The 15,453-nt window shown below is 41.5% G+C and overlaps 1 protein-coding gene and 1 long non-coding RNA gene across 7 annotated transcripts in view; one reads left to right on the top strand and one right to left on the bottom strand.

Moving 5' to 3' along the window:
• LOC145976668 (nephrin) overlaps positions 1-15,453 on the bottom strand; it is a 372,381-nt gene that overhangs the window by 175,499 nt on the left and 181,429 nt on the right. The window lies entirely within an intron of this gene.
• Positions 1-15,453, top strand: part of LOC145976670 (uncharacterized) — a 73,433-nt gene that overhangs the window by 46,993 nt on the left and 10,987 nt on the right. Inside the window, exon 2 of the long non-coding RNA XR_014440289.1 lies at positions 2,368-2,538. This is a non-coding gene — a long non-coding RNA (uncharacterized LOC145976670). The remainder of the gene's footprint in view (positions 1-2,367; positions 2,539-15,453) is intronic.

Genomic DNA, 15,453 nt, shown 5'->3' with positions numbered 1-15,453 from the left:
TATCTTGTAAAATATTCATTTTTCAATTATCTTACCTTAATACTTTTACGTACAAAATAATGAGAGGAATCAATTGGTGTAAAGAAAACATATAATTGTTTCGAAAAAAAAATGTAATTGTTAATTGCAAATTACATTTTTTTTTTCGAAACAATTATGTGTTTTCTTTACACCAATTGATTCCTCTCATTATTTTGTACGTAAAAGTATTAAGGTAAGATAATCGAAAAATAAATATTTTACAAGATATTTTACGGTTTATGTAAAATTAAGAAATTATTTCAAGCCTCATAACTCAAAAAGTACTTAACGAAAAGGTACTTAATTATAGTGTTTTGGAAAGCTCTCGAGATAAGCTACAAGAATATGCAATGAAAAATAGTAGGTTCCATTTAAGAAATTGAAGATGACCTTTATGTGACCTTCAAATGACTATCCAAGGTCAAATTTTTGCCACCATCTTCTGTCCCCCTCGAAGTCAAGCAACTTTTATTTGAAACATTTTGTTGTACATTCAAAAATAAAAAAGTTATTGGGGTGGGTAACTTAAAATGGCTCACCCTGTATATCGGAAAGAATAGAAATTCTTTTTCCCGGGCTATTTCTTTGTCAATGAAAATCAAAAAAACGATCTTTGTTCCCTTCATTATGAGATCTGGGCGTGTTCTCTAATTAGCACGGCGGTTCGACCTACTGAGCCATCTGCCGTGACAAAAGAAACGGATAAAGAAAGAACACGAGATTTGGAGGCGAAAGGACGTCGCGTCGTTCTCTGTGTTTCAGGGCAATCGTGTTCTTGACAAAGCAAAAGCGTAAGAAAGCAAGCGGAACGAGGAAGAAGTGGGCGAACAAGACCGACAGAGCAAGAGACACATCAAAGAGTCTCGGGGCCATTGTAATGGTCGGCGAGAGGCGGACCTTCGCAAAATTGGCTCGCCAAACTCGGTCGCGTTACTAACGCTTTAATTATTCAGCCCGAATCGTTCTGGCTCGCCTCATCTACACTCGGAGTCGACTAAAGCAACCATTGCTGTTTCTCATTTCAATTTTAATCCCGCGCAATCCCGGAAAGGGCCACAAGCCGACGTTTATTAACATCTAACGAAATGATGAAAATGTCACGGGCGTAACGGACTGGCTGGCTCCTCGTAACTTAATGCCATGAACGATAATTCTCAGCGGCAAGTTGGAGAACGGTTAATGAGATAATTGAATTTGTGTCCTTCCTGAAAGATTCCTCCCTGTTCTGCTAATTGAAGAGATAAGTAGATCAAGAATGTATATCGCGTTACATTATCCTTTGGTTGTTGTTTTAAAAGTTTAATTTTAATATGATATATACACACATGGTGTATATATCTAGCATTATGAATAAAGTTATTAAATCTGAGCTAAACTAATGATATTTGCAAGACTTAAATCGAATCGCGTGAGCTTGAAACTATTTAAATAGAATACTTTGGGGGAAGATAGATTTTTTTAAATTATAGACATTGAAAATAAGCACGTTTTTCAAATCATAAACCACTATCAAAATATATACCTATGATGTATTAATCTAAATATTTTATTTATATGCATAACAATATAAACATTTTTCAACAATATGAATTTTAGAAAGAGAAATCTCTACTCAGTATGTAGTTTATTTACCGCATAAAATAACAATGGAATCCTATGGAAAAAAGATTTACCGCATTTTTGAAAAAAAAGTGCATTAAAATGTTTAATAAAATTATAGATAATTATTTTTAAATATTAAATTTCCGTTAAAAAACAATTATTATTTATTATTATATTAATTGACAAAGTAGAATCAACAAACGTGAAACTAAAACATCTGCAAACCTCATTTATGTAATTTCTCACTGTAGTTAACAACTATAATAAAATAATATTTTCCTGTTTGTCTAAAGCTAAAGCTTTCTAGGTTGCATATTTTTCCGTTGATTTTTTATTGATATTGTTTTATGCTATAAAAAGTAACGATAACTGCTATAATCTATTTATTTGAAAATAAATGGTTGGAAAAAATACATTTATCTCTTTTAAATTTGGTTCATCCATCTGTGATTAATCATATCATTAAAACTAGTTCAACTATTCCATTTTTAAAACTTTTCTTCAAATATAATTGATCAGATGATTTAAAATTATTTAACGGACTCAATATCTCTTTCGTATGCATAGCATACGAAATATTCATGGATAAATATGATAAATAAAATTTGGAAATGATCTTTTAGCTTTTTCCTCTTTGTTATTATAAAAAATATTAACATTTTACCTAAATTTAAATCGTGATTATTATAAACTGTTTCGACATCAAGCACACACATATGTAATATGTATATAATTCATTTGCAGATATGCACAAACGCGTTTCGTATTTGAAAAATTCGAGCCCTGGTCCATCTCAAGCAGCATCCATCCATCCCGGAATTATACTATATCGAATCTCTTCATTTAACAAGCGCATGCTAAGGCGAGGATGCTTTTGAGCGATTGAAACGCCGCGAAACGGATAGCATTATCCAGGTAACACCGTATCCTTAGATAATAGCATCATTAATTTCGTAATATCTCCCGTTCCTCCCCTCCCTCAAGTAATGCGCAAATTAACTTTCCCGGCTGCTATCGGTTTAACGAGCTGAGTTTGGTGCAAGAGAGGGTGGAGCGTCAAACTCGTTACGCACGTTGCGCGCGATATATTCGCTCCTGTCTGTGTGCAGACTGTATGAACCCGGCTTTGCAGAAGCTTGTTAACACCGTCGCAGACACGGCGGGCGTGCCCCGCTCACAGAAGAGCTTTTGATTTCGAGCTGTTCGTGCGGCAGAGCCCGCTTGTGATCAGCAGCCACCACAATACGAACGCGCGCGAATCGATTCTTAACAATGTCACTTTGCGTTTATCGCGCCTGTGCGTCGGATACATACGCGTTGCTACCGATATAATCCACGACGCCTTGGTTTGGCTCGTTGCCCGGGATCGTCGTCGATAAATCGTGAAGGCGAAAATTTAGAATAACATTCACGAAAATTAATGCGAATTTACCCCTCTCTCTCTATTCGCGATGTATTTGCAATAATAAACGGTTACATAAATTTTTCAGAGATATAAATGTTTATGTAGAAAGTATTTCAATATTTGATCTACAATGAATTGTTTTCGAACGAACGGAAATCAGAGAGATATCGCGCATCGCGATTATCATTTCATAATAATTCTCTTCGATATTCATAATTGTTTTCCAATCGCGTGCCCGTTTATTCGTGGTTATTTATTATTTGCGCGTAGAAAATTGATGACGGGCGCATCGTTCTCTGTCATTTCCGGCAACGATCGTCTACACGTCGATATCGACGCGGTACCGCGATACCTTGGTCGACACCGCGATACGCGCGTCGATTCCCGATAATCGATGGCCGACATACGGTTTGTCATCTTTTTACGAGCGCGTCGAAAGACATCGACTGTGTTGCTCCGAATGTTGTCCGCCAAAGGGGACACGGCCGACACGGACGGCGTAATTTCGGACATAGAGCTGCTCGCCAACTGTCGACGACGGTCCGGTCTGCTCACCCCCGTGGGACCATGGACAATAGTGTCGCTCTTGCCACCCTGTCAGCGTTAACCACCGACATTACGGGTCGCCTCTTAAACCCCCGCCGAGAGAGAAAAAAGAAAACGACAGAGAGAGAGAGAGAGAGAGAGAGCCCGTAGATACTTTACCACCCGGTGCTCCTCTTGTGCAAACAAACAGCCTCTTTATTCCATGCTCTCCTTTTTTACGACATCGGTAGAGAGTGACAATCTTTCTTTCCCCTTCTCCCCTTCCGAGGACGCGTTCGATAGTCGAGAGAAATTAATTAATCGCTGATGGGTTCTCGTTAACGCCATGACGTTAACAGAGCGTTTCGTTGACAAGCAAATTGAAGTAAGTAAAAACGTATAATGCGCGATATTTCGTCTCGGGCCGGATGATGATTGGACGCGTCGAATTATTGCGTCTACGATAAATGATGCAACGAAATAATTACGCGCGCAGATATATAATTAATGCGATGTACACGTGTCATACGTTCGCACGTTCGACTCTGGCGACACGAATCGTTTAATTTATTCGTTCGCACCAATGGCGCGTGTGAAAACGTTTACAATCCGCGCTAGATATACCGCAGCTGGTTTAAACGACTCTCCAGGCGACGTTCTTGACAATCGTCAACACGTGCGAGGCCGGGTGCAAATGCGATTAACTCGGGCGCGGCCCGCCTTCTCTGTCACACGCGTACAATTGGCACACTCGAAATTCGAATCGCACTCTGACGCCTACTAAGAGAGGAGAGAGTAGACTACCTCTTTCTCTTTCTCTCCATTGCTTCTCTTTGTCGATCGGTCGTTTAGATCGAGTTCTAAAGGCTCGCTGACGGAGACCTTTGAACGTCATTAAAGCTACACCGTAATTGTAACAGCTACATGTCAGTACAAAAAATTCAACCCATCTCGATAAAATATTCATTTAATATTTTTTTAAAAACTAAATCAAATATTTTTATACAGTATATTTAAGAGGTTTCCATATATATTTTCAACTTCATTTTCTATATTATTATTAATTTTACATATTATTATTTTCACGATGATAATGAAAATTGAACTTTTGAAAAAATATAAATTAAAAAAGTTAAAAATAAATGTAAAAGAGTAAATTACACAGGGCATATTAAAATATCGGAATACACTCTACAGTTTATACATAACTGTCGAGTGTTAAAGATTTTTTTTTTATGCATTCCCGCATTCGAGAGGATACCGGTGCAGGAAACATTGATTTGTATCAAACGCCCAGCGAGAATCGGAGAAAAGAACGAAGTGGCGGACTCGTGAAATTAACGGCGACAATATTTTTGCCCGGCCAAGCCAAATGCTCGGACAATGCGAATAATAGCTCGACGGGGGTCCGTATCGGCAAATATATGTCCGCGAGTGTTGTATACGTGTCTGTGTATTGCGAGTGAGAATCTCAAGAGAATAATTCCAACGAGCGGGACACATAAGCGGTACCTATCGTAAGAACCTTGGAGTGTTCAACGAGGTTTTGGCGCCTTTGTGTCACAGTCACCCCTCTGTCTCTCGCCCTCGGTGGCATTTAACAGAATTTACGAGCCAGAAATATCGAACGCGTTATTGTCACCGCCACAAGCGATGTGGCATTCGGTATCGTGATTCGTGCATTATGTCGCGCTCGCCGAGGCGAAGCGCGATTTTTGCCGGCCGGCGAGTTGAAGGAATTTGCCGCCATGTCACACTTGGTCGACCGTCAAAAACATTTGTCGTGATATTCGTTGCATTTGCGCAAATCTCCGTCGACTTGTATCCATTTACTCGCTATGTTTTATAAAGGCAACAAAGACACGGTGCCAAGAGTTTTATCGACCCATTAAACATAATCTTGCCTTTCTCGGCGCGTTTATATGAGTCTCGGAAATTTGGCAACGATTTAATTAATGTTATGATTAAATTGTCGAGAAATATTGGAGTATCGATTCTTTCTCTTTCACGCAATTCACGGCATCGAAACGAATTGATGCGCGCATCAAAGAGTCGAATTAGTATCCTTTGCACGAGTCGGTGTTCTTTGTCGATTCGAGATTCAACACGGACAGGGATTCATCACGTACGCTGACCCTCCGTGGTTTATCTCTTTTCGGAGACGCTGTTTCTCTCTCCTTGCAACGTACGAGGCAACATCTCGTTGGTGCCAGGTTTGCACCGATAAAGACGACGCGGAAGCTGAGAGATCGAATAGGCCGAGCGGGCAAAAGGACGAAAGAAAAGAACGGACGAAAGAAAGGACGAGAGGAAGAACGGACGTTCTATCCTTGGACCATATCACCGGAGGTATCGCGTGCGAAAGAATATCCGCGTCGCTCTTGCACACCAGCTCTTGCTCTCCTTCTCTCTCTTCATCCCTTATTCGCCCTTGTTCTCTTATCCCCCTCGCTTCTTTCCTTTACAGCAGCGACGGCTTGCCTCCTGCTCTATGGCACGGAAAATTGCGGAGCCGTCGATAGTGTTTTCCCTCTTGCCGTGCCCGACCAGTGGAATTTTCACAAGAGGGTAATACGCGGGTAATAGTGAGAGAGCTCGGACGCTGCTCTCCGGACGAAGAGTCTCGAAAGAAAAACATAAAGTAACGCCCGGAATACCTGCCTGCCCGGTGGAACGCAATCTGCATTTTTCATCGTAGCAGCGACTTGAGCGATTATCTGCCTGATCTTCATCTAGATAGAAAATAATACCATTTTACATTTTACATTTTACATATAAAAAGAGTAAAAATGGAAGAAGGATAATCCATTCATTGGACACGAGTTATTCCGCAAGAGTATCGTTGCCCGCGATGCTGTCAATCGTATTAAAAAAAGTGCGGAAATTCGAATTGGTGATGAGATCCACGTACTGACAGTTTGACATTTAATGGTTGAATATATACTAGGAAAGTGATTGATTGAGAGCATATAAAGAGTAAAGCATAAAAAATGGAAAGAAGACATATATATGAAAAATATGGTGATTCAGTTTATTTTATGTTTGAAGCCGTGACACGCATGTGTCAAATAAAATAATACCAACTCTGTAAATCTTTTTTAGTTTTCAGAATATAAACTCTAAATGCGCGTTAGTTGCAAATACAATTTAATTAACTTGGTCTAGATCCACTTTTAAAAGCGCAAAGAAAATTAATTAAATCTCAATTAACTTTGACCAGTGCTTGGAAACGAGTAATTTAATAAAGAACGCTAATGATATTAACGATATTCCTTGGTTTTCAGCGATAATTGTAAACAATCGTATATCAGAAGCAAAAGTAAAGCAAAAAATAGCGACAATGAATAATCCCAATGCTCTTTGCAATATATTCCGACCGATATATTCCATACATTTCCCGCTGCACCTTTCGATATCGAAAAGGTCCGGGCACGTCCCGCATGTTCTCTCGAATTTGAACGTGCCCTGGTGATCACGGTAACCGAAGTGCATTTGCAAGTTACACGAATTCGGTTTCTCGCGTGCAAAGTCACGCGTTTCGCTTCCGATTTGTTATGTAAGTATTGTGGCGTGCAAAGATCGGACGGTGCAAACGGTCACCATCGTAAAGACAGCGTCGTTATGAGTTCTCGTAACTCGAGAGATGCGAAACCGACGATGATCCAGACGATTGTACCAGCGAATGTCTGGAGAAATGTAAGACGTCCTTGTAAGATTGCCTCAAAGTTGAACATGGATAAGGACATATCATTACGTGTCATCGAAGAAGCGAATTTGCACGTGACTAGAGATTGCGTCTTCGTCTCAGGCGCGAGGCATTCTTCGATTTATAAACGCTTAAATTTTAATTACAAGATTTACAAAGTCGTTATAAAAATTGGTACGAGCGAAAAGGCAAAGAATGTTTATCGAAACCAGGATAAAGCGACGAAACTGATATATCTGATTTCCGTTCGAAGAGCTTACGATATTCACAATACGACAGCGTGTATGTCGCTTCCGCAAAGAGTCCGGGGCTCGTGGGACACGAAAGAAATAACCAATCCTATCCCAGCATCGTGACACCACGACGGATCTGTGTCACATTTCACTTTGACATCTTGGATAGATGACCGCCTTACCTTAGTACGCTTTCATTATATCAACTAGGATCAAAGGATCATTGGCGGAGTCTCGGGAGGGTAAGGAGGAGAGATAAAAAGCATCAAGCCAGCGAGTATGATGACGAACGATAATCGAAGAACGCGCAGGATAAAGAATCGAAGAATACAACAGGAAGAAAAAATCTTGTAACGGACATAACATGGGGAAGAAGAAAAGAAAGAGAAGGAAAAAAGAGGGACTAAAGTGGGTAGATGGCGAGGATAAGAAACGGGTAGCTCGTTATAATCTTCTATTGCAATACTCTCAGGACATGGGCTATTGTGAACATCGTAGAATCTCGTCGTCGGCGTATCGTTCACATTCGCGTTATCATCCCCGTCGCCCTTCTGTCTCTTTCTGCCGATGCAGCCAGAGTTGCAATCCTCGCACAAAGTACAAAGCCGTCGCCGTAGACGATTGTTTAAAAAAAAGTGAGCAGATACTCGAGAAACTTATACTTGTAGAGAAAAATTTGACTCAAATTTTATTAAATGTTTAATAAAAAATTTTATTAAATATATTTAATAAAATTATAATATAATAAAATATATTTATTATATAATTTAATAAAATTAATTATATTAATAATTTAATAAAATTAATTATATTATATTTATATGTATAAATGATCAATTTTTAATTAACTTAAAATTCTCTTATAATGGAGTCTTTCGAGCAGTCAAATAAATTCTGATGGATAGGGGAATCGTATGATGTTATGTGCGCGAGAAGAGAACTCGAAATATAACGAGCCTCAGGTTCGTTGACGTCCTCCAGGTCGTCGCCGCGATCGATTCCGCTCAGATGGAAACCAAGTGTCTTGGCGTGTAGGGAAAAGAATATACGCGTACCTTTATTGCGATGCATGCCAAGTTCGCGTGTATAGTACGGCACTACGGCGCGATGGTGTGTGCGATGCACTCAAAACCGAAGAGACAAAGTCGAGAGTCGGCGTCGATGCTCTCTTCCCTCGCCGTCGTTCGTCGCGATCGCTATAGGAAAATTTACATTCGCTAGAAAGTCTATTTTATGGTACAGGAAATTTAGATATTTCGACTCTCGGTGTATTTTCCATGACATACATTTATATTTTTCAACAGAAAAAGAAAGAGAGAGCGTGCACGAAAGAGAATTCAATATTCCATCGCGCGGAAAACGCAGTGTCAATGACCTCGACGGACAAGATCGAGTGTTCTCTCGACGATGTCGTCGTTATCCGGGCAGCGAGTCTAGCCCGTCACGACACTATAAAGCCAACGACGTCCCGTCGGTCCTTACGTAAGTCGTAAGAGTTTTAGGATCGCGAGCGCAAAAAGGCACTGGAATTTGTTTCGTTGAACGTTTCGTCGAAACGGGAAAAAATTGATGATTTATTTATACCACGCATATCACCTCTCTAATGCGACACACACGAACGTTTCCGGTTCTCCTTTTCAGGAGGAGAAAAAAAATCGTCATTTGATACGCCTGTCCATCGTTCGGGAGACAGAGACGAGCGTAACAAAGCTCGTGTTTTACAAGGGCGCGGACATATTTATGTACGCGCGGATCGGCCGACGTGAATGTAACAGCCAACACGCATCGCCCACGCACTTGTGCATGCGTTACAACACTTGATACACGGACGGTTACACCTGTATTCGCGGAATCGAAGCGCGCCCAGCCATGAAATAAAGGAGACGAGGAGGAGGAGGACGAGGAGGACGAGAAGCATCGGGAGCAAGAGAGGAGGACGCGTTTCATATGTAAACCCTCGTAGAATAGCTTATTTTAAAACGATCACGAAACGCTTTTCATGCCCAGAAGATGATGGAATCGCGCTTTCATTCGACTGCCTCGCCGTGAAAAATGATCCGCGCTAACGTTCCACTCTCCCCTTTCCAAATTTTTCCGCGCGTTCCTTTCTTCTTGCCCTTTTTATCTTTCTCTCGCTAGGTGGGTATAAACGAGTACCGCTTATATTCTCGTCCATTCGCTTCACTCGAAGGTGCGAGCTACGTGTTATATAGATAGAATAAGAACATTGACGTCAGGGGGATGACTCGTCGCTTTTCCTTTTTAGATCCGAGGCGGATCAGCACATTTTGCCGAAAACATAGTGCTCTTACCGTTCGATAGTCTAAATAATGGCTGTGTATATATATCCGCCATTGAACGCGTATCGTAAAATAATTTTAATATAAAGATAGCGTGCGATTTTTCAAGCGGAAACTGCGTGAAATACAATCGCAAAGTGACACTCGTAAAAAGCGTGGACGATATTAGCAAAGTGTATTGGCTTAATCGTGACACGTGTATGTCACTTGTCGCCCTCGCAGGCATCTTCTAAATAAATCTACGATCATTTCGAAGCGGCACGCGTCGCAAATAAAATGCTGGGAGGACGCCATGTCACTTTGGCGCGCGCGAGACATGGCACCATATTTCAAAAGGCCGTAATCTGTCCAATTTGGGGAATTGCACGTAGCGCACGAATAGCGAATTATGAAAATCAATTCAGTCGCGACATAAATCTTTGTCTGACGGTCGTGCTACGAATCGCGCGTCTTACTAGTGTATTGTCGGTCCCGCAATCTTCTCCATCCTTGATGGCCCCGGCCTGTTGGTTGGTTCATTGGTCGGACATATCGGGCCGATCGATTCCGCATTCGACGTGCCATTTCGATCCGGCCCAGTTCCTCCTGGCCGCTTCGTGTTTTATTTCCACGTCTTACGTAACGTACGAGAAGGCGGTTTAACGCTGTCACGTGAGGTCTCGCTGTCGCGAAAGAAGCACGAGCTGATACGGAAATTGCGAAGGGACACGGTTCGTTTGGCTTTACGGTCGGAAGTTATGACAAATCGTGCGACGCCGCGCGCGACCGCGGCGGTATATAAAGTTCCGTCCGACTCTCCCGTGGACTCGACGAGGGGTGATACCCGGCGACATTCCACGATTAACGACCTCCATTCGAGAGGCCGATTTATTATCGCGATATCTGAGATGACGGCGGAGACGCGGCGCGATACCGGAAGTCAACGCCGATAGAATCTTCGTTGGCGAGGCGTCCGTAGAATGCAATTTAATCGATGAGCGCGCAGAGTCGCTCGCTCCAGATATTAATTATTTCCACGAAAGGAGAAAGGATGGGAGGGAGGAAGGGATGAAGGTTCGTTCATTTATCTTATTACGTAGCGCGCGACAGACTCGTGAATACACAATGCCGATAATGACTGACATCGATTTCAAAATTGGATCACCGTCGCGAAAAGGGACGTCGGTTTTCACTCGAACATCACCCCTTACATCTGGAAGGTTAGATCGAAATCGGAGATGGGCCAATAGCTGGCCTCCCTCTCGCTCCCTTGCCCGGGGTCCTCCTTCTTTAATTCGCGTTCGCCCGCGTGTCGTTTTAGAGACGCGATAACAATACCCGCGAGATTCGTTCCCGTTTCGCAAACTTCATTTTCGCAACGAGTAACGCGCCCAGTTCTTCCGCCCCCTCGCCCCCTCCCCCTTTGCCAACTCGATCTCTCTTCTTCCCAACGCCGACTGTCGACAATTATTAGCCATTGTCCGGCGAAAAGCCCGGGAGACCGAATTACGTCGAGTTAGAACCTCGGGTCATCTCGATGTTAGCACGTGCTGGACGAGAACCAGCAACGGGGGAAACGTGCGAGAGAGAGAGAAGGACACGAGAGAGCTAAACTATCGAAAAGAGAGTACGAGCGCAAGATTAAGGGAGGATATAAAGAGAAAGAGAGAAGGGAAGGAAAAAGAAAGAAAAGACAAGGGACCGATCAAGAGAGATGGTCACGAAGAGGAAGTTAGACATGGTGAAGAGAAGAGACCACCCCAAGAATTATCGCCTCCTCCCCTCTCGCAGTCCTCGTAAAGAGGATCGAGTGATTTACAACGACACCCTCGCCTCGTCTAACGACGGCGATCGGCATTATACCTTTTAATGGTATTCGCTCAGCGTCAATCGTCAAGCGCGATTTATAATGCGGTAGCGCCGTAAGGAACACCGTTGAATTTTGAAAGCCCGCCTCGAAAGTAGCCTCTCGGCCAATTCGTCTTGCCATTCGTCGTTCCATTCGACGTGAATAATGAAGAGCGTTTAAGCAGACCTTAACGTTTTCATTCCACACAATAGAAAGACGATATTCGATTTTCTTGCGCAAATATCTTGATAATTACAGAAGCTATTAACAGAACAGTATTTAAAAAATCAATTCTTTAATTTCAGACGTTGAATAATACGTACAGTCTTCTTAGACAAATGAGAGATTTCTCCATTTCCAGGGTAAAATTCAAAGTTTCTATCACTCCATCCAACACGATATCCTTTTTACAAGAATATTCCGGTCCTGCACTGAGAAAAATCGTTTGATTGTACCAACAAGACGTATATGATTGAAGGCATTTTGGTTAAATCAAACAAGAATTTCTAGTTATCATGATAAGACTCGATTTTTTATAACTAGAACGTTTAATAGATTTTACTATAAGGATTTGGTTAGTATTTTCTGGTTGGATCTATAAAATTTCTTGTTACATTAATTTCTTTGCTTGCCGCTAGGCGGCGAGCCACTCTTAACTTAACTCGTATTCAATATTTGCCATGAAATGTATATAAAGAACTAGTATTAACATTAAATCCAAAGTATATTTTTTTTCTCTTACGAGCAGTAGTGCCAGAAAGAGGACGCTAGCTCTCTGATTGTGTGTGTTTGAGCTGCATCCTCTTCTTGCATCACTGTTTATCAGTTTAATTTCTAACAAACTGAATTTAAAATAATTTATTCAATAATCTGGATTGAATTTATCCAATAATCTTGTTGGAATTCAGAATATTAAACAGACTTTTGAGATTAGATGGAAAAAATTTTAAATGACTTGGTGCTGGCGAGTTTAGTATTATTAACCAGAAAATTTGGTAAATTTAACAGAAAGAAATTAATCAGATTCATCTGGTAATTCCTACAAGAATTCTGATTCGTCCATTTTCCAACAGACATACTGGTTGAATCTACCAGAATTCTAATTAATGCAACCAGATTTTTTTCTCAGTGTGTCGTCAAATCACCTCGTCAAACTTTATTCGAAATGAAATAAAGTTCCCAATACTTAATATAGAATAATGTTCTACTCGAAACAAATTTTTCCTTAACGGAGTTACTGCTCTCTTCGGAGAGGGTAACGCTCTCACCCTCGATGCGGCACCCTCGCATCTCCCTCGAGATATCCGCCAAAAACTATATACATGTTCCATGCCCATTTCAGTGATATTGTAATGTTAGACGTATGACCGACGTGCGGCGCGAAAGAGAGGCCGTTTCGCCGCATCATTCATATTCATATCGCCGAAGAGCAGGGCGCCATCCCTCTTGCTTCCGCTTGACAGCGGGCGCACCACCGTGCAATTCCGAAACGTATTTACGGAGCAGAATGTCGTTAATACTAAAGGATCACGGTGCTCCCTCGCGTGGCCGCAAAGAAGATTTTAAGGGGCGAAACGAGCCGAATTCGTCCTCCCCTTCCTCCTACCTTTCAACCTGCGGTATTCACGTGTCCGTTGGCCGTACACGTAAATACACCGGGAAAGATACATGGAGCCGGCGAACCGCGCTCCGCGCAGAGATCCCCCGGGAGACCGCGTCGGGTTTACCTCGTTCGCCGCGATCCTCCGCCTTCTTTCCCACCAACGCAGGGAGGAGAGATCCCTTTCTTCCCTTTACGGCCCGGCCGCAGGTCTGTCCCTCCTCCCTTCCTCCCCCCTTTCGCTCCCGCTACCGCTCCAATTTCCCGTCCGACGTGCGCCGGGATTTTCGCGAATCGAAGGATCCGTTCTCGAAGGATCCGATCTTAAGCCGCTTGTCCGGCACGAGAGAGCCCGGACTTTCTCGCGTCCCTCTTCCTCTCGTCCCTTTTCTCTCCCCTCGCCGCATCCGCTACTCTTTTATCTATTCACTCGCGGTTGCAAACAACGGGAGCTGTTTCCTTCTGCGTGCGATCGATCGTTCCTTTAGGATCCGCGACCTATTACGGATGTATGTACGGATCTGTACGAGCGAGATCCGGATTGCTCGGTGACTTCCAGAATATATACTGTGTAGCGAGGGCAATGATTTTGGCCAAAGTACTTGTCCGACTTTCTTCCCTTCTTTTTTTCTCTCTTCCATTCGCTGCTCGCGTCGGTTAAATGTGCCTCTAGTTTAACCGAGCCCTTGTTTTCTTACCAAAAGTAGCGGTAGAAAAAGACGAAAAGTAAGTTAAACTACGGTTCAAGTTAAACTCGTGCAACAAGATCTCTCAAACTTTATCCAAGTTTCACCGCTCGATATCGAGGTTGCGAAAAATAAGATGGCAAATTTAATTATCTATTGTAATTTCGTTGACGCTACAAGAATTTGCTTTATATCGTATCAATAGAGAAATTCATATATAATTTGGATTTGTGTATATAACAAGTAGTGTCAACGATGATTGATTAAAGAATTTTGTTTTTCATCGCATACGTATAAACGTTGTACGGAAAATTTAATGAAATGTTGCAAATATTAATGAATAATTGATTATATAAAAGGATATATTATTTTCACAGTAATATTCGAAAAGAGAAACACGATCAGCTGGAGGAATAAAATATTAAATTTGTCGAAATAACGTCCCTTTAAAATGCATCTCGTTGCAATTCATAAATGTTGCAATACAATTGTGCGGAAACAAATTATATTTATATTAATAGATTAAAGCGGGCTTTGTGATGATTAGTTGCGATCACGATATACGTCGAGAAATTTCGATGCATGTATATCGTTGCATCCATATTTCGTGTAACTTTGACGCGTCGGGCGTAGTTGAAAACTAAAAGTTATTCTTCGAATATATATCAGTCCTTTATGGTGTTGTGCATATAAACGGAGAATTAATTGTATATAAAAAACAGAAAGAGACTGATCGATATTCTGAAAAAGTAGCGCGTTTGTTTCGTCCGTTATTAAAGGCTTGCGATAATTGAATCGAGACGCGACGGTCGCAAAGAGGATCTTCAGCTTCCGATACATATAATGCTTTCGATGCATAATGCAAGAAAACAAGTAGCGGAAAGCGAAGGAAGACTCTACGAAGAGAAGTTTCTTTCGCAAAATTCAAAGAGTGTACTTGAGATATGTTTCTTGAGTATCCTCGTATGAAAAAGAGAGAGAGAGAGGCCCCTTCTCTCCTTTCCAATATACTTTTAAATCTGTTATTGCCACTTCTATAGAAATAGATTTAAGAGAAGCGCCAAAGTTGCCACCAAAGTGTACATTTCTCCCTGCGAGAGTCTTGCATCTTTACTTCGTGTCTTTGATTCATTATTGATGGCGCGAAGAAATTCTAGTCTCCTCAATACTTTACGACTCACGTTATACGCGCCATGTTTTCTTATCAACGTGAGTTAAGACTACTTCAACTTTTGATGCTTGTACTAAAAAAAGTTTTTGAAATATAACGAAGAATTTTATATCTATTACTTCGACGTATCAGAATCGATCATCCTACTTGTCAAGTATCTTTAAACGGTGGTAAATCTTCCATATACTTCTTCCGAACTTTTAATCAGGATTAACGATAAGCGCGAGAAAATTCCCACGTTTTTCTACGCTCTCGGGGAACAATTCTTACTTCCCTCTCATCTACAAGACGCGAAATATATTCATCCGGATAAACGGCAACTTCTTGTCCCTTTCGGTGTTAAGCATAATTTGTAGTCTATCGCAAAGAGAGAGAG

The sequence above is a fragment of the Camponotus vicinus genome, unplaced genomic scaffold (genome assembly GCF_025532165.1).
Source record: "Camponotus vicinus isolate PSW18456_S1 unplaced genomic scaffold, iyCamVici1.0 SCAF_9, whole genome shotgun sequence".
Classification (NCBI taxonomy): Eukaryota; Metazoa; Arthropoda; class Insecta; order Hymenoptera; family Formicidae; genus Camponotus; species Camponotus vicinus.
This window is presented reverse-complemented; position numbering and strand designations above follow the sequence as displayed.